The sequence below is a fragment of the Macaca nemestrina genome, chromosome 3 (assembly GCF_043159975.1).
Source record: "Macaca nemestrina isolate mMacNem1 chromosome 3, mMacNem.hap1, whole genome shotgun sequence".
NCBI lineage: Eukaryota > Metazoa > Chordata > Mammalia > Primates > Cercopithecidae > Macaca > Macaca nemestrina.
In genome coordinates this window covers 187,085,620-187,112,835 of record NC_092127.1, presented here as the reverse complement: position 1 = coordinate 187,112,835, position 27,216 = coordinate 187,085,620, and the positions used below count along the sequence as shown (strand labels likewise).

Below are 27,216 nucleotides of genomic sequence, written 5' to 3'. Positions count from 1 at the left end.
GAAGGGACTTTCTGTTCCACTATCCAGAAGTATATGAGGAGCACTTCCAGCTGTCTTCCTTATGAACTTTGCTTTGGCTCAGAGGAGGAGTTAGAGGGGTCCCGTCCTGTTAGGGTAATGAGCTGAGCCTGTGTGGCTCGTCACCATGGTGATCATTCTTTTCTGGGTTTCCCCAGCCCACAGGATGTGTGTTGTCCCCTACTGCCTTTTGTAGGGTGGTGACAGGGCCCAGCTGATCCTGTAAAGAAGACTGTGATGTCCTGCAGGGTCAGTGACTGGGTGGCAGGTATCTATAGCATGTGAAATCTCAAGAGGCTTATTATGACCACATGTATCAACTGTGTTCTCCAATCTAGTTGCCAGAAATGAAGTTAAGGTATTTAACTCCATCTGACTTCTGTGTTATTCCTTGGTTGATTTCCTAATTTGGGAGTAGATAGAAAAGTTGAAGGTGCTAGGCCCATTGCTCATGCCTGTAATCCCAGCACTTGGGGAGACTGAGGTGGCAGATCACTGGAGTCCAGGAAGTCCAGACCAGCCTAGACAACATAGTGTTGACCCCATCTACACACACACACACACACACACACACACACACACACACACACGTGCACAAAAATTGGCCAGGCATGGTTGTGCCTATCTGTAGTTCCAGGTACTCAAAAGGCTGAGGTGGGAGGATTGCTTGAGCCCAGGAAGTCGAGGCTGTAGTAAACCATGATCACACCACTGCATTCTAGCCTGAGTGACAGAACATGAATTAAAACATGAAAGTTGAAGGCTAATGTATTAGTCCGTTCTCACGCTACTATGAAGAAATACCGGAGACTGGGTAATTTATGAAGGAAAGAGGTTTAATTGACTCACAGTTCTGCAGGACTAGAGAGGCCTCTGGAAACTTACAATCATGGCAGAAGGGGATGCAAACACATCCTTCTTCACATGGCAGCAGGGGATGCAAACATCCTACTTCACATGGCAGCAGCAAGGAGAAGTACAGAGAGAAGGGGGGTGGAAAGCCCCTTATAAAACCATCAGATCTCATGAGAACTCACTATCATGAGTACAGCATGGAATTAATCACTCCCGTGATTCAGTTACCTCCCACTGGGTCTCCTCTTTTGTTATTTTTGGGTTATTTTTGCTTTTTTTGTTTTTGATACGGAGTCTTGCTCTGCCGCCCAGGCTGGAGTGCAGTGGCGCAATCTCAGCTCACTGCAAGCTCTGCCTCCCAGGTTCACGCCATTCTCCTGCCTCAGCCTCCCAAGTAGCTGCGCCTTATGACTCATGAGGATTATGGGAACTACAATTCAAGATGAGATTTGGGTGGGGACACAGTCAAACCATATCAGCTAATGTTAATATCTTGTAAGATCTTGATCCACTGGCCAGATGTGTTGAGAGACAAATTCTGGTGGCTGGGAACACAACTAATAAGGAGCCAGATCAAGGCTTTGGGCCTTGCCAGGGCCCAAAACATCAAATATTAGTATAAGAGCAGTTGGATCATGGAAGCATCTTTCTCCATTGCTCATGATGAACAACTGTTTCTACTTAGGCTGACTGGGACTTAGGAAGCAGGGCCCTGGGATGCTCTAGCACTGACCTGAACTGACTTGGGCATGTATAGTGATTCCCTTGGCAAAGGGCGGCTCAGGCAAAGATAATGGGAAAAGTGTGTTTGAGCTTTGGTTAAGGCTCCATTCCAAAGAGGCAAATCTTTCCAGTGTGGCTGACTTGACCTTGGTGGGTGTTCCTATTTTTCTTGTTTCTTAGCCAAATCTGCAGGCCAGGACTTTAATCTGGAAAGATAGCTGTATTTCTTGTGGGGCTCAAGGCATTCCTGTAGGCTTCTTGCAAGTCATATGAAGTCAGCCTCAGACCACCTGCCTCAAATTCAGTTACTACTTGTGCTGTTTACAACAGCATCCAGAGCCAAGATAGATAGCTAAGAAAATATGCAAATGAAATGCAAGTACTTTGTTTAGATCTTAATTTGAAAAATAAATTTTGAGACAATTAGGGATATTTGAATATAGATTGGGTGTTAGACAATACCAAAGAGTTATTCATAATTTGGGGGATATAATATTTTGATTTATATAAAAAAAATATCTTTTTTAAAGGGCTGGCTACTGAATTGTGTAGGAATGACATGTTTGCCATTAATTTTAAGGAAGTATTGCTTTGGGTATCACATCTCTAAATCAATGTGAAATATTAGGAAAGCCCACTAGGACCATGCATATAAACTATATTTTGTTGGGTATAATAGTATCAATAATAGTAACAGGAATAGTATCAACAATACAACCAGTTAAATGGAATTCAGGATGGTTTAATGATTTACTTTATTAATAGTCCCAAGGAGGAAAAATCTTACATATAATCATTACAATGAGAAAGGCATTTGAAAAAAAATTCAACCATTCCCAAAAAGTAATTATTAGATTGTAGATGTTAAAGTTTATTATAAAGTTCAATAATCGAGAGTGTAATACAGGAGAAGAAAATAACTAAAGAATAGTACGTTCACATGCAGACCTATGTATATATGGGAATATAGTGGACTTTAATATCTAGCAAGTTATATGTTTCTAATCAGATTCCTCCACCCAAAGCAATAAGCCTAGATTAGAGTGAAATACCAAAAGTAATCTGATACATACTAGTACTAATACTAGATTTGATATTAGTAGTACTATTTTTATTTTTTGTTTTCTTTAGAGATGGGTCTTGGTATACTGCCCAAGTTGGTCTCAAACCCCTAGGCTCAAGCAATCCTACCTTCTCAGCCATCTCAATAACTGGTACTATTTAATACTGTTCTGAATGTACCAGTCAAAGCAGTTAAATAGAAGAAAATAATAGGTATAAGAAGAAAGAACTTGGTATGTTATTTGCAATAATTATTTCTAAATATGTATACTAATTTTCTATGAATTATTGTGGTATCTACTAATACTACATAGATGTGACAAGTTGGAACTTTAATATATAGAAATTAGCATTTTTAAAAGCAGATTAAAAACAATGATTAACATATAATGGAAGAAAAGATCATATTTATAGAACTAAGGTGAAACAATTAAATACATAGGAATAAGCCTAAGAAATGTGGGGGACTATACATAAACCTTTTTTTTTTCCTCCTTTTAGGTTCAGAGGGGGGCAGGCTGCTTATGAATGATTTAGCATCATCCCTTTGGTGCTGTTCTCATGGTAGTGAGTGAGTTCTCATGAGAACTGGCTGTTTTAAAGTGTGTAGCACCTCCCCCCTCACTCTCTTCCTTCTGCTCTGGCCATGTAAGATGTGCCTTTCTTCCCTTTTGCCTTCTGCCATGTTTAAGTTTCCTGAGACCTCCCCAGAAGCAGAGGCCAGCATCATGCTTCCCGTGCAGCCTGTAGAACCGTAAGCCAATTAAGCCTTTTTTTCTTTAGAAATTACCCAGTTTCAGGTATTTCTTTATAGCAGTGTGAGAATGGACTAATACAGGCATATACTCAATAATGATTTTGCTGGGTCAAATAGTAGTTCTAAATTCTTTGAGAAATCTCCAACTGCTTTCCACAGTGGCTGAACTAATTTACATTCCCACCAGAAGTATATAAGCATTCCCTTTTCTCCACAATCTTCCCAGCATCTGTAATTTTCTGACTTTAATAATAGACATTCTGACTGGCATGGGATATGACACCTCATTGTAGTTTTGATTTGCATTTCTCTAATGATTAGTGATGTTCAGCATGTTTCATGTTTGGCTGTGCATATGTCTTCTTTTGAGAAATGTCTTGAGAAATGTCTGTTCATGTCCTTTACCCATTTTAACAAGGTTGCTTGTTTTTTGCTTGCTGATTTAAGATTCCTATAGATTCTGGATATTAGAACTTTGTCAGGTGCATAGTTTGCACATATTTTCTCCCATTCTGGAGGTTGTCTATTTACTCTGTTGATAGTTTCTTTTGCTGTGCAGAAGTTATTTAATTGGGTCCTACTTATCTATAAATATTTTTTATTGCAATTGCTTTTGAAGACTTTGTCCTGAAATCTTTGCCAAGATCTATGTCCTGAATGGCATTTTCTAGATTTTCTTCTAAGGTTTTCATAGTTTTAGGTCTTACAGTTAAGTCTTCAATCCATCTTAAATTGAGTTTTGTATGTGGTGAAAGGAAGGGGTCCAGTTTCAATCTTCTGCATATGGCTAGCCTGTTATCCCAGCACTATTTATTAAGGAGTTCTTTCGCTATTTCTCGTTTTTGTCAATTTTGTCAAAGACCAGATGGTTGTAGGTGTGTGACTTTATTTCTGGGTTTCCTAACCTATTCCATCGGTCTATGTATCTGTTTTTGTATCAGTACCATGTTGTTTTGGTTACTGTAGGCTTATATAGTTTGAAGTCCAGTAGTGTGGTGCCTCTGGCTTTGTTCTTTTGGCTTAGGATTCCTCAGGCTATTCAGTCTCCTTTTTAGTTCCACATGAATTTTAGAATCTTTTTTTTTCTAATTCTGTGAAAAATGACATTGCTGGTCTGAGAGAAATAGCACTGAATCTGTAAGTTGCTTTAGGTTATAATGCCATTTTAACAGTGTTGAGTCTTCCTATCCATGAGCATGGAATGTTTTTACATTTGTTTGTGTCATCTCTGATTTCTTTTATTTCTTTTCTTTTCTTTTCTTTTTGAGATGGAGTCTTGCTCTGCCGCCCAGGCTGGGGTACAGTGGCGCAATCTCGGCTCACTGCCTCCCAGGTTCAAGCACTTCCCCCACCTCAGCCTCCCGAGAAGCTGGGATTACAGGTGCCCACCACCCTGCCTGGCTAATTTTTGTATTTTTAGTAGAGACAGGGTTTCACCATGTTGGCCAGGCTGGTCTCGAACTCCTGACCTAGGTGATCCACCCACCTCGGCCTCCCAAAGTGCTGGGATTACAGGCTTGAGCCACCATGCCAGCTGTCATCTCTGATATTTTTTAAGCAGTGTTTTGAAATCCTTTTTGCAGAGATATTTCACCTCTCTGGTTAGCTGTGTTCCTAGGTATCTTACTCTTTTTTTTCTTTTCTTGGCTTTTGTGAATGGGATTGCATTCTAGATTTTGCCCTCAGCTTGGATGTTACTGGTGTATAATTTTTGCACATTACTTTGACATTCTGAAACTTCACTGCAGTTGTTTATCAGTTCTAGTAGCCTTTGGACAGAGACTATGGGGTTTTCTAGATAGGAACATATTGTCTGCAAAGAGGTAGTTTGACTTCCTCTCTTTCTATTTGAATAATATTGAGACTTCCTACATATGCAAGCACATGATATGCCTCTGTTGTCTATCATTTTTTTCACCATCAAAAATGGAAATACATCTTTATATATCATAAACAAATTATAATCTCAAGTAATGCCCGTCATTCAAAAAATATACTTTAAATGTTACTTAACTAGTATTTATCTGGAGAAATAAACATTTAGGAAGAGCCCAAGGGAATGGCAAAAAGAGAAGGGAAGTGGTGAAGGGTAGAAGAAAAGAGCTAATACAGCCGAGTCTGAGACCGATCTTCAGAAGGGTCTCCTTGAAGGTTGGCCCCAGGCTGGTAAACAGTTACTCACACTGATAGGAAGTTTCCTCTCAATAAGAATGGCTCACTGTGCCCATTGTGGGCAGACAATGTGGTCTGCGTTGAATGCATGCCAGGCAGAGGGTGTCAACAAAACCAGGCCCCAATAAAAACTCTGTTTTTTTATGAGCTCTAATAAAAACCTCTAATGAGCTTCCCAGATAGGTACTTACTTTGTCACAACTCCTTGCAGTGGGAATTAAGTGTGCCCTGTGTGACTCCACAATTACAAGATTCCTGGGGGCTTGCACCTGGTTTCCACTGGACTTGTCTGTATGTACCCTCCCCTTTTGCTCACTGTATTTTGTATCCCTTCACTGTGATAAATCTTAGCTTACAAGTATGACTATATGATGGGTCCTGAGAGCTCTTGCAGTGGGCCATGAAAACTCGGGGTGGTCTTGGCGGGACCCCTGACACAGATGGAGACTTGAAGGAGATGCTTGGAAAGACAGACGACAACTCAGGAAGAAACACTGATTTGGAAAGGCTAGAGAAAGGAAGGTTTTAAGAAAACTAGAATGATTAATTTTCAAATGCTTCTGAGCAACACTAAAATTAAAATGCAAGTGTTAAAGTAGTTTACTAAAAGCTAAATAAGACAACCTGGCCAGAAGCCTAGATGACAAACATTGCCAAATTGAGGCAAGGGGATGCATATTGTTATCTGATTGTTTCTCTTTTTTTTTTTTTTTTTTTTTTTTTTGAGACGGAGTCTCGCTCTGCCGCTGGGGCTGCAGTGCAGTGGCGCAATCTCGGCTCATTGCAAGCTCCGCCTCCCGGGTTTGCGCCATTCTCCTGCCTGGGACACACAGGTGCCCGCCACCATGCCCGGCTAATTTTTTGTACTTTTAGTAGAGACGGGGTTTTACCGTGTTAGCCAGGATGGTCTTGATCTCCTGACCTCATGATCTGCCCACCTCAGCCTCACAAAGTGCTGGGATTACAGGCGTGAGCCACCGCACCCAGCCTGATCGTTCGTCTTAAAGTCTAGATTGTAAACTAAAGGTTAATAGAGAAACTTCACATATGTGCACTGTTGTGGATCGAATTGTGTTCCCTCAAGTCTAAAGCCCTTAAAGTTATAAATGTAACTGTATATAGAAATAGGATCTCTGCGAATATAATTAGGTGGTCATATTGGATTACAGTGGACTCTAAATCCAATATGGCTAGTATCCTTAGAAGAGAGAAATTTGAATACAAAGACACAGTGGGGAAAGGCAAACCAAGATGATGGAATGGAAAGCCCCACTGATTGTCCCCCCAACAAGAAGACCAAGTTAACACCTATCTACACAGAAAAAAACACCTTTGTAAGAACTAATAAGCATGTGAGCACACACAGCACCTGGTTTTAACTTCACATAGCTGAAAGAGGCACTAAGCCCTGAATTGCCAACACCACCCCTCCCTCACCCGTTGGCAGCAGCAGGCACAGCTGCATGATGCAGAGGGCATCTCTGGGTGCTGAGGGAGGGAGAACACAGTAATTGTGAGGCCTTGAACTCAGTGCTGTCCTGTTAGAGCAGAAAGGAAATCCCGACCAAATTTAGCTGATGTCCACCCAGAGAGGGAGCATTCATTATTATTTCTTTTTGTAGTGCTAAGTTTTTATTCCCTTTTCTTTATTGTTTGTGTCTCTGCTATGGTTTTTTGCTTTGTGTTTACTTAGGACTGAAATAAAACCTCTCATAAGTATAACAGACTATTTTACACTGATAACAGAAATTCTGTTGCATACAGAAACATTAGACTTGTACCTGTCCCCCACACAATTTTTCACTTATTTCACTATTTACATTTTTTATATTATGTATTTCTTAAAGACTTGTAGCTGTTATTATTTCTGACTGTTTTGACTTTTTTAAAATTATACTTTAAGTTGTGGGATACATGTGCAGAATGTGCAGGTTTGTTACATAGGTGTACATGTGCCGTGGTGGTTTGCTGCACCCATCAACTCGTCATCTACATTATGTATTTCTCCGATTGCTATCCCTCCCCTAGCCCCCCACTCCCCAACAGTGTGTGATGTTCCCCTCCCTGCTGTGTCCATGTGTTCTCATCGTACAACTCCCACTTATGAGTGAGAATAGGCAGTGTTTGGTTTTCTGTTCCTGTATTAGTTTGCTAAGAATGATGGTTTCCAGCTTCATCCATGTCCCTGCAAAGGACATGAACTCATCCTTTTTTATAGCTGCATAGTATTCCATGGCATATATCTGCTACATTTTCTTTATCCAGTCTATCATTGATGGGCATTTGGGTTGGTTCCAAGTCTTTGCTATTGTGAACAGTGCTGCAATAAATATGTGTGTGCATGTGTCTTTATAGTAGAATAATTTATAATCCTTTGGGTATGGTATATACCATACCCAGTAATGGGATTGCTGGGTCAAAGATCCTTGAGGAATTGCCACACTGTGTTCCACAATAGTTGAACTGATTTACACTCCCAACAACAGTGGGAATGTAAAAGCATTCCTATTTCTCTACATCCTCTCCAGCATCTGTTGTTTCCTGACTTTGTAATGATTGCCATTCTAACTGACGTGAGATGGCATCTCATTCTGGTTTTTATTTGCATTTCCCTAATGACCAGTGATGATGAGCTTTTTTTCATATGTTCGTTGGCTGCATAAATGTCTTCTTTTGAGAAGTATCTGTTCACATCCTTTGCCACTTTTTAATTTTTTTTTCTTGTAAATTAGTTTAAGTTCCTTGTAGAATATGGATACTAGCCATTTGTCAGATGGATAGATTGCAAAGATTTTCTCCCATTCTTTAGGTTGCCTGTTCACTCTGATGATAGTTTCTTTTGCTGTGCAGAAGTCCTTTAGTTTTATTAGATCCCATTTGTCAATTTTGGCTTTTGTTGCAATTGCTTTTGGTGTTTTAGTCATGAAATCTTTGCCCATACCTACGTCCTGAATGGTATAGCCTAGGTTTTCTTCTAGGATTTTTATGGTTTTAGGTTTTACATTAAGTCTTTAATCCATCTTGAGTTAAATTTTTGTGTAACGTGTAAGGAAGGCGTCCAGTTTCAGTTTTATGCATATGGCTAGCCAGTTTTCCCAACACCGTTTATTGCGTAAGGAATCCTTTCTATATAGCTTGTTTTTGTCAGGTTTGTCAAAGATCAGATGGTTGTAGATATGTGGTGGTATTTCTGAGGCCTCTGTTCTGTTCCATTGGTCTATATATCTGTTTTGCTACCAGTATCACGCTGTTTTGGTTACTGTAGCCTGGTAGTATAGTTTGAAGTCAGATAGTATAATGACTCCAGCTTTGTTTTTTAGCTTAGGATTGTCTTAGCTATACAGGCTCTTTTTTTGGTTCCAAATGAAATTTAAAGTAGTTTTTTTCTAATTCTGTGAAGAAAGTAAATAGTAGCTTGATGGGGATAGCATTGAATCTATAAATTAATTTTAGCAGTATGGCCATTTTCATGATATTGATTCTTCCTATCCATGAATGTGGAATAGTTTTCCATTTGTGTCCTCTCTCATTTCCTTGAGCAGTGGTTTGTCCTTCTCCTTGAAGAGGTCCTTCACATCCCTTGTAAATTGTATTCCTAGGTATTTTATTCTCTTTGTAGCAATTGTGAATGGGAGTTCACTCATGATTTGGCTCTCTATTATTGGTATATAGGAATGCTTGTGATTTTTGCACACTGATTTTGTATCCTGAGACTGTGCTGAAATTGCTTATCAGCTTAAGGATATTTTGGGCTGAGACAATGGGGTTTTCTAAATATACAATCATGTCATCTGCAAACAGAAACAATTTGACTTCCTCTCTTCTTATTTGAATACCCTTTATTTGTTTCTCTTGCCTGATTGCCCTGGTCAGAACTTGCAATACTGTGTTGAATAGGAGTGGTAAGAGAGGGCATACTTGTCTTGTGTTGGTTTTCAAAGGAAATGCTTCTAGCTTTTGCCCACTCAGTATGATATTGGCTGTGAGTTTGTCATAAATAGCTCTTATTATTTTTAGATATGTTCCATCAATACCTAGTTTATTGAGAGTTTTTAGCATGAAGTGGTGTTGAATTTTATTGAAGGCCTTTTCTGCATCTATTGAGATAATCATGTGGTTTTTGTCACTGGTTCTGTTTATGTGATGCATTATGATGATTGATTTGCATATGTTGAACCAGCCTTGCATCCCAGGAATGAAGCCTACTTGATCATGGTGGCTAAGCTTTTTGATGCGCTGCTGGATTTGGTTTGCCGGTATTTTATTGAGGATTTTGTTCATCAGGGATATTGGCCTGAAATTTTCTTTTTTTGTTGTGTCTCTGCCATGTTTTGGTATCAAGATAATGCCTCATAAAATGAGTTAGGGAGGAGTCCCTCTATTTGTATTGTTTGAAATAGTTTCAGAAGGAATGATACCAGCTCCTCTTTGTACCTCTGGTAGAATTCGGCTGTGAATCCATCTGGTCCTGGGCTTTTTTTTGGTTGGTAGGCTATTCATTTCTGCCTCAATTTCAGAACTTGTTGTTGGTCTATTCAGGGATTCGACTTCTGCCTGGTTTAGTCCTGGGAGGGTGAATGTGTCCAGGAATTTACCCATTTCTTCTAGATTTTCTAGTTTATTTGCATAGAGGTGTTTATAGTATTCTCTGATGGTAGTTTGTATTTCTGTGGGATTAGTTGTGATGTCCCCTTTATCATTTTCTCTTGTATCTATTTGACTCTTCTCTCTTTTCTTCTTTATTAGTCTGGCTAGTGGTCTATCTGTTTTGTTAATCTTCAGAAAACTAACTCCTGGATTCATTGATTTTTTGAAAGGTTTTTCGTTTCTCTATCTCCTTCAGTTCTGCTCTGATCTTAGTTATTTCTTGTCTTCTGCTAGCTTTTGAATGCATTTGCTCTTGCTTCTCTAGTTCTTTTAATTGTGATGTTAGGGTGTCAATTTTAGCTATATCCTGCTTTGTCCTGTGGGCATTTAGTGCTATAAATTTCCCTCTAAATATTGCCTTTGCTGTGTCCCAGAGATTCTGGCACTTTGTCTTTGTTCTCATTGATTTCAAAGAACTTATTTATTTCTGCCTTCATTGCATTATGTACCCAGTATTCAGGAGTAGGTTGTTCAGTTTCCATGTAGTTGTGCAGTTTTGAGTGAGTTTCTTAATCCTGAGTTCTAATTTGATTGCACTGTGGTCTGAGAGACTGTTTATGATTTCTGTTCTTTTGCATCTGCTGAGTGTTTTACATCCAATTATGTGGTCAATTTTACAATAAGTGTGATGTGGTGCTGAGAAGAATGTATATACTGTTGATTTGGGGTGGAGAGTTCTGTAGAAGTTTATTAGGTCCACTTGGTCCAGAGCTGAGTTCAAGTCCTGAATATCCTTGTTAATTTTCTGTCTCGTTGATCTGTCTAATATTGACAGTGGGGTGTTAAAGTCTCCCACTATTATTGTGTGGGAGTCTAAGTCTCTTTGTAGGTCTCTAAGAACTTTATGAATCTGGGTGCTCCTTTATTGGGTGAATATATATTGAGGATAGTTAGCTCTTCTTGTTGCATTGATCCCTTTACCATTATGTAATGCCCTTCTTTGTCTTTTTTGATCTTTGTTAAAGTCTGTTTTATCAGAGACTAGGATTACAAACCCTGTTTTGTTTGTTTGTTTGTTTTTGTTTTCCCTTTGCTTGGTAAATATTCCTCCATCCCTTTATTTTGAGCCTATGTGTGTCTTTGCACGTGAGATGGGTCTCTTGCATACAGCACACTGATGGGTCTTGACTCTATCTAATTTGCCAGTCTGCATCTTTTAATTGGGGCATTTAACCTATTTACATTTAAGGCTAATATTGTTATGTGTGAATTTGATCCTGTCGTTATGATGCTAGCTGGTTATTTTACCCATTAGTTGATGCAGTTTCTTCATAGTGTCAATGGTCTTTACAATTTGGTATGTTTTTGCAGTGGCTGTTACTGGTTTTTCCTTTCCATATGTAGTACTTCATTCAGGGGCTCTTGTAAGGCAGGTTTGGTGGTAACAAAATCTCTCAGCATTTGCTTATCTGTAAAGGATTTTATTTCTCCTTTGCTTATGAAGCTTAGTTTGGCTGGATATGAAATTCTGGGTTGAGAATTCTTTAAGAATGTTGAATATTGGTCCCCACTCTCTTCTGGCTTGTAAGGTTTCTGCAGAGAGATCTGCTGTTAGTCTGATGGGCTTCCCTTTGTGGGAAATCCAACCTTTCTCTCTGGCTGCCCTTAACATTTTTTCCTTCATTTCAACCTTGGGGAATCTGAAGATCGTATGTCTTGGGGTTGCTCTTCTCGAGAAGCATCTTTATGATGTTCTTTGTATTTCCTGAATTTGAATGTTGGCCTGTCTTGCTAGGTTGGGGAAGCTCTCCTGAAGGGTGTTTTTCAACTTGGTTACATTCTCCCTGTCACTTTCAGGTACACCAATCAAAAATAGGTTTGGTCTTTTCATATAGTCCCATATTTCTTGGAGGTTTTGTTCATTCCTTTGCATTCATTTTTCTCTAATCTTGTCTTCACACTTTATTTCATTAAGTTGATCTTCAATATCTGATATCCTTTCTTCTGCTTGATTGATTTGGCTTTTGATACTTGTGTATGCGTCACGAAGTTCTCGTATTTTTCAGCTCCATCAGGTCATCTCTACAGGTCTTCTCTGCACTGGTTATTCTAGTTAGCAATTCCTCTAACCTTTTTTTCAAGGTTGTTAGCTTCCTTGCATTGGGTTAGAAACATGTTTCTTTAGCTCAGAGGAGTCTGTTATTACTCACCTTCTGAAGCCTACTTCTGTCACTTCATCAAACTCATCCTCCATCCAGTTTTGTTCCCTTGCTGGCAAGGAGTTGTGTCCTTTGGAGGAGAAGAGGTGTTCTGGTTTTTGGAATTTTCAAGCTTTTTGTGCTGGTTTTTCCTCATCTTCGTGGATTTATCTATGTTTGGTCTTTGATGTTGGTGACCTTCAGATGGGGTTTATGTGTGGATGTCCTTTTTGTTGATGTTGATGCCATTCCTTTCTGTTAGCTTTCCTTCTATCAGTCAGGCCCCTCTGCTGCAGGTCTGCTGGAGTTTGCTGGAGGTCCGCTGCAGACCCTGTTTACCTGGTTATCACCAGCAGAGGCTGTAGAACAGGAAAGATTGCTACCTGTTCCTTCCTCTGGAAGCTTCATCCCAGAGGGGCACCCCAGATGCCACCTCGCTGACTGGGAGGTATCTCCCAGTCAGGAGGCACAAGGGTCAGGGAACCACTTGAGGAGGCAGTCTGTCCCTTAGCAGAGCTCAAGCACTGTGCTGGGAGATCCTCTGCTCTCTTCAGAGCTAGCAGGCAGGAATGTTTAAGTTTGCTGAAGCTGCGCTCACAGTCACCCCTTCCCCCAGGTGCTCTGTCTCAGGGAGATGGGAGTTTTATCTATAAGCCCCTGACTGGGACTGCTGCCTTTCTTTCAGAGATGCCCTGCCCAGAGAGGAGGAATGTAGAGAGGCAGTCTGGGTACAGTGGCTTTGCTGAGCTGCTGTGGGCTCCTCCCAGTTTGAACTTCCCAGTGGCTTTGTTTACACTGTGAGGGGGAAAACCACCTACTCAAGCCTCAGTAATGGCGGATGCCCCTCCCCCAACCAAGCTGGAGTGTCCCAGATCGACTTCAGACTGCTGTGCTGGCAGCAAGAATTTCAAGTCAGTGGATCTTAGCTTGCTGGGCTCTGTGGGGTGGGATGCACTGAGCTAGACCACTTGACTCCCTGGCTTCAGCCTCCTTTCCAGGCGAGTGAATGGTTCTGTCTCGCTGGCATTCTAGACACCACTGGGGTATGAAAAAAATCTCCTGCAGCTAGCTCGGTGTCTGCCCAAATGATGCCCAGTTTTGTGCTTGAAACCCAGGGCCCTGGTGGCGTAGGCACCCAAGGGAATCTCCTGGGCTGCAGCTTGTGAAGACCATGGGAAAAGCGTAGTATCTGGGCCAGAGTGTACTGTTCCTCACAGCACAGTCTCTCACAGCTTCCCTTGGCTAGGCGAGAGTTCCCTGACCCCTTGTGCTTCCCAGGTGAGGTGACGCCCCACCCTGCTTCGGCTTGCCCTCTGTGGGCTGCACCCACTGTCTAACCAGTCCCAGTAAGGAAAGCCAGGTACCTCAGTTGGAAATGCACAAATCACCTGTCTTCTGCATTGATCTCCCTGGGAGCTGCAGACTGGAGCTGTTCCTATTCGGTCATCTTGCCAGCCCATATTATTATTATTTTTGAGGCAGGTTCTTGCTCTGTCACCCAGGCTGGAGTACAGTGGCACCATCACAGCTCACTGCAGACTCCACCTCCTGGGTTCAAACAATCCTCCTACCTCAGCCTCCTGAGTAGGTGGGACCACAGGCGTGCACCACCATGCCCTGCTAATTTTATATATATATAAATATATAAATATATATATATATATATATTTTTTTTTTTGGTAGAAACAAGGTTTTAACTATGTTGCCCAGGCTGATCTTGAATTCCTGAGCTTAAGAAATCCACCCACTACAGCCTCCCAAAATGCTGAGATTACAGGAGTGAGCCACTGCACACAGCCAATTTTTTATTATTTAAAGGAGGGTCCAAAATTTGTGCAAATGTCCACCTCACCTCAGAAAACTAGTTCTGCCCCTGCCTTATGGTCTTAGGTAGAGAAATATAAGTACTTCCGAAGGAGATCTTGGCAATGGGGAAACTGGAGATATACATATACCCTGACCTTTTGAATCTGCCACCTTCTGATCTTCAAACCCAAACAGAAGCCAGAGATTAAGGGAGCCCTTATACTTCAGTCCATAGAGTTCAGCCTCTCTGGACATAAGCAGGGTGGTGAAGGGACAAGCAGAACATATCCAGCATTGTGGAAAAACTCAGTGGTTGCCATGAGAACTTCAGTGGTTGCCACGATGGGTCTTCCACTAGGATGACACCCAGAGACACACTACCTGTGCCCCTCCCCACTCATTCTTCTCCACTAGAAATGGAATGACATGCAATTACTGCCTCTGGGAGAAGGAAGTGAGCATGGAAGGGTCAGCTCCTTCTGAGCTCTCTTCTATTGGTGCCTGACTCTGTGTGCCTGGCTGCAGAGAGGGCTTTTCCTGTGTGTGCTCAGGCCATATGGCCCATAGTTCTCTAGGTGTGCCAGCAAATGGGATCTTGTCTGCCAGTCTAGGGCCAAGACAGAAGAAAGCTCACTTGAGAATCTGGTTTAGATGGACTGAGATAGGGTTCCTTCCAGCTCTACTTGATGGTAGTAATAATGATAGTAATAATAAACAGCATTATTATTATGATCTACTCCACCACATTCTACAGGTTAAAAATTTATTTTGCTTTTAAAAATTGCTTCATTTAAATATTTATTATGGCTATTTATTTTTAGCTTTCTTACAAGTCTTAGTCCTTACTGCCGTTGAATATATGGATAACTTCCAGTTTTAGAAAGCATTTGTGTAAACTTCTAGCAAATACAACTGACAATAATGATCTCATTTAATTTGAGAAACCTGAGTTCTAAATCATGATTTTTTTTATGGCTTTCCTAGTGAAATTTCTACCGAAATATAGACTGGAAAGAAGAACACTATTTCCTGCTAAATATAATATATAATCCTTTAAAAGACAGGGATTTATATAATATTGAGACTAGATGAAATGAAGTGACTCATGAAGTATTTTTTAATTTTTTTAAAGTTTTTTTGATACATATTTGTACATATTTATAGGGTACATGTGATGTTTTGTTACATGCACACAGTGTGTAATGAGCAAGTGAAGGTGGTTAGGGTATCTACCACCTTGAGTGTTTACCAGTTCTATCTGTTGGGACCATTTCAAGTCCTGTCATATATATATATGTAATATATATAAATCATATATATAAAATTTTTTTTTTTTTTTTTTTTTTTTGAGACGGAGTCTCGCTCTGTCGCCCAGGCTGGAATGCAGTGGCCGGATCTCAGCTCACTGCAAGCTCCGCCTCCCGGGTTTACGCCATTCTCCTGCCTCAGCCTCCCGAGTAGCTGGGATTACAGGCGCCCGCCACCTCCCCCGGCTAGTTTTTTGTATTTTTTTTAGTAGAGACGGGGTTTCACCGGGTTAGCCAGGATGGTCTCGATCTCCTGACCTCGTGATCCGCCCGTCTCGGCCTCCCAAAGTGCTGGGATTACAGGCTTGAGCCACCGCGCCCGGCCCAAAAAATTATTTTTTTGAGAGAGAGTTTCTTGTTCCCCAGGCTGGAGTGCAATGGCATGATCTCGGCTCACTGCAACCTCCGCCTGCCAGGTTCAAGTGATTCTTCTGCCTCAGCCTTCTGAGTAGCTGGGATTACAGGCATGCACCACCATGCCTGGGTTTTTTTGTTTGTTTGTTTGTTTGTTTTTGAGACGGAGTCTTGTTCTGTCTCCCAGGCTGGAGTGCAGTGGCGCGATCTTGGCTCACTGCCATCTCTGCCTCCTGGGTTCGAGCGATTCTGCTGCCTCAGCCTCCCAGGTAGCTGGTACTACAGGCATGTGCCACCATGCCTGGCTAATTTTTTTGTATTTTTTGTAGAGATGGGGTTGCACCATGCTGGCCAGGCTGGTCTCAAACTCCTGACCTCAAGTGATCCACCTGACTCGGCCTCCCAAAGTGCTGGGATTACAGGCGTGAGCCACCATGCCCAGCCCCTTCTACCTATTTTAAAATGTACAATACATCAACAACTAAAGTCATCCTACTCTACTATCAAACATTAGAATGCATTCCTTCCATCTGTTTGTACCAACTAACCAATCTCTCTTCATTCCCCATCCCCACCCACCTGCTTCACACACATACCCTTCCCAGCCTCTGGTGACCATCACTGTTCTCTCTATCTCTATGAGATTGGCTGTTTTTGTTCCCACATATGACTGAGAACATGTGATATTTTCCCTTGCTTGGATTATTTCACTTATAATGACCTGCAGTTCCATCCATGTTGCTGCAAATGTCAGGATTGCATTCTTTTTATGGCTGAATACTATTCATTGTGTATATATACACCACGTTTTCTTTGTCCACTCATTCACTGATGGATGTTTAGGTTGATTCTTAGCTTTGCTATTGTAAATAGTGCTGCAATAAACATAGGGGTGCAGGTATCCCTTTCCTATACTAATTTCCTTTCCTTTGGAAAAATACCCAGTAATGAGATTGCTAGATTGTATGGTAGTTCTATTTTCAGTTTCTTGAAAAATCTCTGTAATGTTTTCCGTAATGACCGTATGAATTTACATTCCCACCAACAGTGTATGAACTCCCTTTTCTCTGCATCCTTGCCACCATCTGTTATTTTTTGCCTTTTTGATAATAGTCATTCTAACTGGGGTAAGATGATAGGCTAAATTAGGAGTTTATCAAAGGATCAAATTGCTTCTTTTCCTCAAAACATTCGCAGACAAATTAAAAACAACAATAGCCACAGCAATAACAGGTAAAATTGGAGCTGTTCTGGCTGGGGTGTGGGTGAGGGTTGGGGACCCTAGTGCTACCTGCTTAGCCCTGAAGCACCTGCCCATTCTCCCAAGTGATTTTTAAACCATGGGACCAGCTTAGAGCTCTCCAGGGGCCCACCCACACAATGGCTAGTTATAGGAGTTCATTATAAAGTATTATTCAGAATTCCTAGTTGATAGAGGTGATAGATGTCCATGGCTCAAACTACCTTAAGAGCTTTAAAGGCCCAAATCCTCGAAGATGGCATTGGAGAGGAGGGCTGTAGAGAGGTGAGGTATAGCTGTCTCAGGATCAGCCTTGTCTGAGTTGCTGAGATGCTGATGGGCAGACTACCCTATAATCTGATTCACTATTTACTGTCTAGTGTTTAAGAGAAGACTTGGAAATTTATTTTGCTTTTTAGGTCAGTTCATAGAAATATGTAAAAATTAGCAAGAAATTTTTCATGGCATTTTCGTAGAAATATGTAAAAAGTAGTAGCAAGGCTGTAAGCTAGCTACGTTCCCCAAAAGCTGTTGCTTACTCTGTTTTTATAAAAGAGAACTTGAGGATTTGCAAATGTGGTCCCTGGAATAGCGGCATCGGCATCTTCAGACACACTGACTCAGAATCTGCCTTTTAATGGGATTCTTAGTCATTGCATGCACAATAAGTGGGTGCTTCTCAAACTCTGCTGAGACTTTAAATCACAGGCTTATTATGCACAAGGCCCTGGGAAGTCTTGCTCTCAGTCCCAGCAATACAGTAAACTAGCAACAAAAAGCCATAGCAAGCAGGTATTCAACTTTGGAGAGATCAGTGCTGAAAAAATTCTTAATTGAACTGAACAGCAACAGCATCTTGGTTCACTTTCCTTCAACCCTGGATTTCAGCGTCCTGTCCAGTGTGCACAGTAAGAGGACACTGTCTTTCAGTCCCTTATTTCTTCCTCCCTGCTTACCCCTTCCCCCTACACCTCTGGTTCACATTACCACTAATTATTGCCTATGGCACTGCTTCCCCTAATAACATAAAGATGCTGTCTTCCCCACTGGACCATAAGCACTTTATAATTCCTTTCTTTTGCTAAGAGCAATAGCAATGTCATGGCAACATCTAATCCCTGACTGTGAGATGGGGGTGGAGTTGGTGAGGTAATCAGGACAGGTGCTCTTGAGAAAGAAAACATTTCACTAGATGAATGGGAGAAATGAAGGAGCAGTGTTCTAGTCAGTTTTTCTCACACTCTCATTTCCATGCAAGCCATCCAGGCATCTGCAGATTGTGATCCAGGAGGTTGGGATGGGGCCAGAAATTCTATAGTTCTTCCAAGATATCAGGTAATGCTGATGCTATCAGACCAAGGACCATACTTTGAGTAACAAATTCTAGGCAACATGAGGACAAGGATCATGCTAGTATACTCACTGTTACATCAAGATGGTCTGTGCCTGCTCCAGAAAAGATGTCAATCGATTAGTAAGTGCTTATTGAATCAACACTGAGATACCATGTTGAGTGTTTGAATTCTTATAATCTGCAAGATACAAAATATGCTAGTTTTAGCTATAAAATCAGAGCTAATACTACATGCATTGGGGCACAGGGAGGCTAAGTTACTTGCGCAAAGTCAGACAGTTAATGTGGCAAGTTATTTAGCAAATATTCCCCATGCTCCCCTGCATTTCCTGATTTCCCTTGCAGATAGTTGAAACTGTTGAACTAAATTCAGCTAATAGAATGTTGGGGGCATTGCATATGTCACCTCCTGGCTAAGGCATTAAAGAATCAGTGTTCCTTTCTCCTACCCTATCTTCCCTGTTTTGTATTCTGCCATCTGAAGCATGTGGCCCCCAAGGTAAGGTTGGCAGGAGTGCTGTCCAACCTGAAGTGGACTTCACATGGGGATGCATAAACCTTTGCTGTATTTAATGCACTTCAAATTTCAGTTTTGTTATATTATTTTGACTAATATGGGCTCAGTGTTGATATCAGGCAGCTCTTTGACCATTCATTGTAAAAAGCCTATTGTACAATGCTCTGAGGAATATTTGAAGACTTGTAAGGTTTAGCAATAGCAGCAGCAGACACTGTTCTTTGCAACTTGGTCAAGGTGCATTCTATGACAAGCACCATTTGCTTTCTAGCCATCTTTTTTACATAAGGACATGTTTCTAAGCACAGTTAGGGTGATGGAAACCATGCTTTCAGAGATTTCATGAGCTGCATTCATTAACTGAATAAAACATTTTTGGAACAGTGTTAACACATACCTACCCAAACATTTCACTTTACAACCTATATAATATACAACTCATATAACAGATGGAGGATGTAGGTTTGCACACAATGGCTGCTGTGGTCTGAATGTTTGTGTCCTTTCAAAATGTGTATGTTGAAACCTAATCTCCAGTGTGATGATATTAACAGGATACCTCCGGGCAGTGATTAAATCATGAGGGTAAAGCCCTCATGAATGGGATTAGTGTCCTTATAAAGACTTTAGAGAAGGCCGGGCTCGGTGGCTCACTCCTGTAATCCCAGCACTTTGGGAGGCCAAGGCAGGTGGATCACCTGAGGTTGGGAGTTCAAGACCAGCCTGACCAACATGGAGAAACCCCGTCTCTACTAAAAATACAAAATTAGCCAGGCATGGTGGCGCATGCCTGTAATCCCAGCTACTTGGGAGGCTGAGGCAGGAGAATTGCTTGAACCCAGGAGGTGGAGGTTGTGGTGAGCTGAGATCGTGCCATTGCACTCCAGCCTGGGCAAAAAGAGCGAAACTCCATCTCAAAAAAAAAAAAAAAAAAGACTTTAGAGAGCTCATTCATTCCTTCTACCACGTGAGAACTCAGTGAGAAGGTGCCTTCTATGAACCAGGAAGTGGGCCCTCACTAGACACTGAATCTGCCTACGACTTGATTTTAGACTTTCCAGTCTTAAATTTCTGTTATGAGCTACCCAGTCTATGGTATTTTGTTACTGCAGCTGGAGCAGGAGGCTAAGGTAATGGCATATAAATCTGTGTGTCCCACACAATAATAAAAGGTGCATCATCTGACTTGCATTTATATGCCAAAAGAACATGACTGTTATTTATATGTATCTAGTGATAGTGAACTGAATAGAGTAGAAAAATTAAAAATAGAAAACCTGAAAAAATATCAGTATAGCAATCAAATCGGAATTTCAGACTTTCCAAACCCTCCTTCCTGACCCCGTTCATGTTTCTCCTTCTCTGTTAAAGACACCTACCCAAGATGTTTCCATTGGTGAGATGGCTTACCACTTCAAGGAGCAGTTAATTTCTATTTTCTGAAACAATTTACATCAAACAGAGAAATACAGAAAGTGGCCCAACTCACTCAATGAGAGTAGTATCATCTTGATAATGAAACACTGTAAGGACATACTGAAAGGGGAAATTATAGAGCAATATCACTTACATAAAGATTTCTATTAGATCTGCAAACTTAGCAGTATCATCTATACATATAGATCTTGACAAGGTAGGGTTCATCCCAGGAATATAAGGAGAAATATAAGAAAAATCTATTCAGGTATTTTTAAAAGAGACAAAATTCACATAATGTTAAAATTTTATGAAAAAAATCAAACAATTTGGGAATAAAGGAATTGCCTTTAGCTGAGCATCTTCCAAAAACCTATGACAAAAATTATGCTTAAATGAAATGGCAAAACTCTAAGGACCCTTTTGTCTCTTGCAATATTGATTTCTTTTAAGCCCTAATCTTTTGTCTACCTAGAAAATACAGGGGTACCCCCATGTTTATTTTTTATTTCATATTACTTTGGTTAGGGCTTTTCTTAGTGTCCCAAGAGAAGAGGTGATAGAAATATTCCTACTAGAGCTGTTTCTATTTCTCATGCATAGACACCTGATTGATTTTTTTTTTTTTAAATAATGAATTTACACTTGGAAATGTTGACCTCTCTTATTTGCAAATCATATAACTTTCTTCTTCATGGCTTCGATTTTGCAATCTGTGGGGTTTTTCTTTTTTGTGGGGGTCGGGGAGATGGAGTTTTTGCTCTTGTTGCCCAGGCTGGAGTGCAGTGATGCGATCTCAGCTCACCACAACCTCCACCTCCACCTCCAGGGTTCAAACGATTCTGCCTCAGCCTCCTGAGTAGCTGGGATCACAGGGACGTGCTACCACTCCCGGGTAATTTTTTTGTATTTTTAGTAGAGACGGGGTTTCTCCATATTGGTCAGGCTGGTCTTGAACTCCCGACCTCAGGTGATCTGCCCGCCTAGGCCTCTCAACGTGCTGGCATTACAGGCATGAGCCACTGTGCCTGCTTGGTTTTCATTTTTATTGAAAATGAGATCTTTTCCCCAAAATATAGGAAATAAATTGTGAAATGTAATTGGTCTGGCACAACTTTATTTCTATTACATTTACCAGACTAAATGGTGATAGCACTTTCCCATTGATGACGATTTTCCTCAAATGCAACTAAAATGTCAATGCTATTCCAATAAAAATCTCAGCAGGGTTTGACAAGCATTTTATAATGCATATGGGCTGGGTGTGGTGGCTCACACCTGTAATCCCAGCGCTTTGGGAGGCCAAGACAGGCAGATCACTTGAGGTCGAGTTCGAGACCAGCCTGGCCAATATGGTGAAACCCCGTCTCCACTAAAAACACAAAAATTAGCTGGGTGTGGTGGCAAGCGCCTGCAATCCCAGCTACTCCAGAGGCCGAGGCAGGAGAATTGCTTGAACCCGAGGGGCAGAGGTTGCAGTGAGCCAAGATTGCACCACTGCATTCCAACCTGGGAGACAGAGTGAAACTCTGTCTAAAACTAATAATAATAATAAAAATGCATATGGAAGAGCAAAGAATCAAGAATAGCTAAGGCCATTACTGCCATTACTGTATCTTTATAATATCCACTATGGGAAGCCTTTCCATATTTTATATACCTGTAAGCTATAATATTAGAAATAATTTTGAAGAGTCACAACAAACAGCATAATGCCACAGCACAGAGACCCCAACATAGATCCACACAAATATGAAACCTGGATGTACAGATGTAGTGTGACATACAGGGGGAAAAGCTTGGACTCTAACAATGGGTTTTAGGACAAGTGAGTAAATAATCCACGTGGAATTAACTTTTGTGAGAGTGTGGACTTAATATGACTTTGAAGTTTTTTCATACAGAAAAATCTGGACCTAGATCCTTTTCAAAAGATTTTTACAAAACCTATAACTGACCACTTGTATAACAATATGGATTCCACTGTTGTATGAAAGTTTATTTTTAATACCAATTTAACACGAAACACTATTTTCTTACACTTAGGGTAGGGAAAGATTTCTTTTATTTAAAAAGTACAAGAAGCCCAATCTTAAAGTTTTTTTTTTCTCTAGGAATTTTTAAGAGTGCCCACATTTTCTTCTAAAAGTTTAAAATGAACAGTTCAATAGTAGACAAAGAATATAGGTTATACACAGAAAATTCAAATATCCAATAAACAGGCAATTCACAGAAAATTTAAATGTCCAATAAATATTTGCAAAGGGGTACTAGCTCATTAATAATTAGGAAAATGAAAACAATATATTGTTTCAAGTTTAGTATTGCCAAGTATTATGTTGAAATCCCCGTTTCTGCAGATCTTCAACTCCTGTCAGGATGTTACCATTTCACAACTATCAGATTGGCAAGTTGCTTTTCATGTAGACAATTGACATTTATACTTCTCCAGCATGCACCGTATGACCAGTGTGTTCGACATCATTGGTGTTTATCAATACACTGGTTCTCTTGTTTTTCCTATGTGCAAAGATGGTGGTGCTGAATAGACCTGTTAGATTACGTGACCAGTTCTGGGCAGCCGGTTGTGAGTGGAGTGCTGTGTGTTCTCACCGGTGCAAGATCCTCTCCTCGTACTCTTTTCCTGTCTCAGTGATGGAGACACCCAGGTGATCCCGAGGGGCAGCTACAAGATGGGGCCCTCCATCAGCCCAGGTCCCTAACAGACTGTGGGGAGCTGAGCGCCTTATTGACCCATGGTGGACATGTACTGTGAATGAGAAATAAACATTTCTTTTGTTGAACAACTAGAATTGCCAAATAAATGAGTGCCAACCTCAAAAAGTCCCATATGAACAGTTTCTCTAGCGTACAGACCTACAAATAGAACTGCCAGGCATGAATACAGAACCTGGCACAGAATTGGCATTCGCTAAATTTGGGTGAGTGAAGTCTAGCCTAGCTTACCCTAGTTTCAGATATATAGAAAATAAAATCCAATGCTTCCCATCAAGGAGCTCAGAGAAGTATATATTCACAATACAGCACACCTCCCCTTCTGTGCTGTTCGGTAGAGCAGCCACTAGGCATGTGAATGCTTGGAATGTGGCTAGGGTGGCTGAGGAACTATAATTTTAAAATTGAAGCGGTGTAAAATATCTTTCCATTAAAAACTTCAGGGTTTTGGTAGGGTTACTTTTGATTACAATAACTGAAAATTTAGCATTAAACTTGAAACATGCTGTATATGTAAAATACATACCAGATTTCTGAAACTTTTTTTTTTTAAAGTGTGTGTGTAATGTTGCAGTAAATATTTTGCTGACTGAAGATAAAGAATATTCTAGATGTATTGCGACAAATTAAATGTTTAATTTCATCTGTTCTTTTTACTCTTAAACTGTGGCTACAAATTGGCTCACATTATGTTTCTATTGGACAGCAAGACTCTAGACTAAGTCTAGATCCTTAGCATGGCATCTCATCCCAGCAGTCTGATGGATGTGCAAACCTTACAAAGCAACTCATACTGTGTAGCTGTGGGAACAAATGACTACATAGTACAAAGGAGAGGGCTTTGCAGATACTAGGGGGTACTAAGGTGCTCCTGCCAAAACACTATCCTACACATTACTTCATTTATCCTGTCATTTATTAACAAAATATAGGCTGGGCGCCATGGCCGACGCCTGTAATCCCAGCACTTTGGGAGGCCAAGGTGGGCCAATCACCTGAGGTCGGGAGTTTGGGACCAGCCTGACCAACATGGAGAAACCCTGTCTCTACTAAAAATACAAAATTAGCTGGGCATGGTGGCACATGCCTGTAATCCCAGCTACTCAGGAGACTGAGGCAGGAGAATCGCTTGAACCCAGGAGGCGGAGGTTGTGGTGAGCCAAGATCCTGCCATTGCACTCCAGCCTGGGCAACAAGAGTGAAACTCCATCTCAAAAACAAACAACAAAAAAATGTAGTAATTGGAGGTCCTTCAAAATTAAGGTGAGGACACACAAATACGCAACACAGTTCTGCCCCTACTCCCTCGTTGTTAGAAATGTATTAATTTCATGACATGCACATTCAAGTTAAGCTATTTTCTAAATGAAGTAATGTGATAAATGAAGGCTCGTAATATTTGAAATGAAAGGGCACCATGTAAACCTGGTCAATCAGGTGTTATTAATTCTCCTGAGCTTCAGTTTTAATATGTTTTCTATAACAGTGTACATTAGTGACGGCCACTTCCTAGCTTTACACGCTTGAAGTCAATTTCCCCTCATGTTTCCTATTTGACTCACCACACTACAGCTACCCCTGGTACTCTATGCATAATACAGAGCCCCTTCAGTTTCCTGCTGCCTTATTTGACCTTCACTCTCCCCTAAATAACTACTGTCAAAGGTGACAGTTAACGATCCTGTAGGATTCAAAGATGATGACTCATTTTAACTCAGAAAATAAACTGATCAAATTGCTGAACTTAAGCAACTCACCTCCCTTTTTCTCAATCTGCCAATATTTGTCACAAGTCCAATTTCCTTCCTTTCCCTTATGACTCCTTGGGCCCTGGGAGTGAGATGAGGAAATTAAGAGCCTCTTTAAATATCCTCATACTCTTGCAACGCAAACATATGTGGACTTGGGTGCAAGAGATCATTTAGAGAGATGACATCAATAGTGCAAGTACACTCATGTGGTCTAGGGGCTTATCACTGATTGGGAACTCTTCTACCCAAGACATGGAAGGCAGGCTAAAGGCCCACATACATTCTCTGCTGAGGCCACTGTCCACAACAGGAAAATTGCCACTATTGTCCAAACCAGCACCTCTTGTGAATTTGCAAGCAAAACAAAACAAAAACATGACCTGGCCTCATATTAGGGTCTGCAAGGTTAACCATCCCATCATTGCATCTAATTCAAAACCTACCCTGGTAGAATTCAAAACACCTGTTATGTAGAATGATGTCTTGCCTTTGACTCAGAAATGTATAATACAAATAGGCTATGTAATAAACAAGTCACCTGCATAACGTTTGAAATCAAAGGGCAAAGAAAATGTTGCTTTATTTAACAAAATGTATGCCAACTCCAATATCTATATACAAACATGTTTCAAAACCAGAGCAGCAGACACACAAACTGTTAACACAGGAATTACAATAATGCTTCTAACATGTTACACAATGTTTTGTTTCTGCTCATATAGACATTTACAGATTTAAAAATTATTCCAAAGGCCGAGCAGCATCACATCTTCAGTTTCTGGGATGGATTATATAACATGTCCTAAAGAAATTGCGATGGAGCTTGAGAGACAATATATGGTGTTCAGTGTAGTTCAACAGACAGCAGGTGGCCCTTAATGATGGCTTACAAGATGTTCCGGACTGGGGATAAAAAAACTGAATATAGTCTATTAGAGTATACTTTGAGTAAGGTTTTTTGTTGTTTTTTTAACTTTTACTCTATTTGTCTATATCCTAAATATAACAATCTCTCACTTTTGGGTCCCCCAAAGTAAGAAAACCTACTTTAAAAATAAGTTTAAAATGATTTTATTGGTAGTATTAACAAAATGTAGTGATTGGAGGTCCTTCAAAGTTAAGAACACACGCAAATACTCAACACAGGTCTGCCCTTACTCCCTTGTTTTGTTAGAAATGTTTATTTCATAACATGTACCTACAGGTTAAGCTATTTTCTAAAGCTCTTTATTTAGGGAGGACAGCTACTTTTTGCTTTCCCATTTTTGACTTCCAGAAACCCTTTTAATTCCTTAAAAGGTATTCTAGTTCTGAAAATCCTAAAAAGCTTTGCTACATATTCTACTCACGCAATTAAGCTCTGTCAAAGTATGCAAGTTGTGTTTTTAGCTAATGCCTGAAAAACAGTTGATGCTGCAAAGTGCAAATACTTCATGTTGACAGTTAACACTCTGACCTGATTCAAGGCCAATTCTCAGTCCAGCTTTTCAGGAAAAAGCACTGTGTGGTGAGGAATAGGAGAGAAAAAAAAGTAGGAAAAAAAAAAAACCCAAAAAATCACAGCCTTTTCTTTCTCACTCCTCTCCTCTCCGTATCTCGGGAGCTACTTTTCATGCCACAGGAGTACAATATATAACATGGATAAAACTTCGAATGCTCTCCTTTACGTAGTGAAATGGTACCAAAGATCTACTTCCTAAAAAGCACCAAATAAAAATGCACAGGGACTAAATGCAATAATAAAATGATCCACAGGGGTTTCCACTCACTTGTTCATATAAACCAGACCCCATCATTCCTGTGCTTTCATTTTCTGAAAGTGAGATTAGACCCTTATAAAAATGTACTTCCAAAATAAATTTCTAGAATATAAAAACGTTCTACATTTTTCCAGCCCATGTATTGTTATAAAATAGGAAATCAGAAAACTAGCTACTGCAATTTTCATATGGTAAAAAATATTTTTATGTGTACACACACACATATATAAAAATGCAAGTTTTAAATTTCAATAAAAAATAACTAATTGACTTGATCATGTATTGAATTATACAAAAGAAATGTCGATTACCTGTAATGAGAACAAACTGCAAAGGATTGAAATTCCATCTACTGGAATCTAAGACTTTCCCATGTGAAAAAAAAAAAAAAAAAATCAAAGTCTCCAATCGACTACCCAATAAGAAATCATTGGTGTCTTTTTCAGGTGTGACAACCCTTCATTCACTGCACCCCACAAATCGCCTAAGGCAGTTAATAGCCCCTGGAAGGAGGGAAATCCAAGTTGGGGCTGCCTCACGGTTGTGCCATCTGTGGTCTACCTGAAGTAGACCAGGTGTCTACTGCACAGGAAAGTGAAGCTG

At 40.5% G+C, this 27,216-nt stretch overlaps 2 long non-coding RNA genes across 2 annotated transcripts in view; one reads left to right on the top strand and one right to left on the bottom strand.

The window, feature by feature from the left end:
- LOC105487958 (uncharacterized) overlaps positions 1-19,773 on the bottom strand; it is a 52,713-nt gene extending 32,940 nt beyond the window's left edge. The window contains exon 1 of the long non-coding RNA XR_011621545.1: positions 18,503-19,773. This is a non-coding gene — a long non-coding RNA (uncharacterized lncRNA). The remainder of the gene's footprint in view (positions 1-18,502) is intronic.
- LOC105487956 (uncharacterized) overlaps positions 1-27,177 on the top strand; it is a 322,232-nt gene extending 295,055 nt beyond the window's left edge. Inside the window, exon 5 of the long non-coding RNA XR_011621539.1 lies at positions 27,060-27,177. This is a non-coding gene — a long non-coding RNA (uncharacterized lncRNA). The remainder of the gene's footprint in view (positions 1-27,059) is intronic.
- Positions 27,178-27,216: the final 39 nt, after the last annotated feature.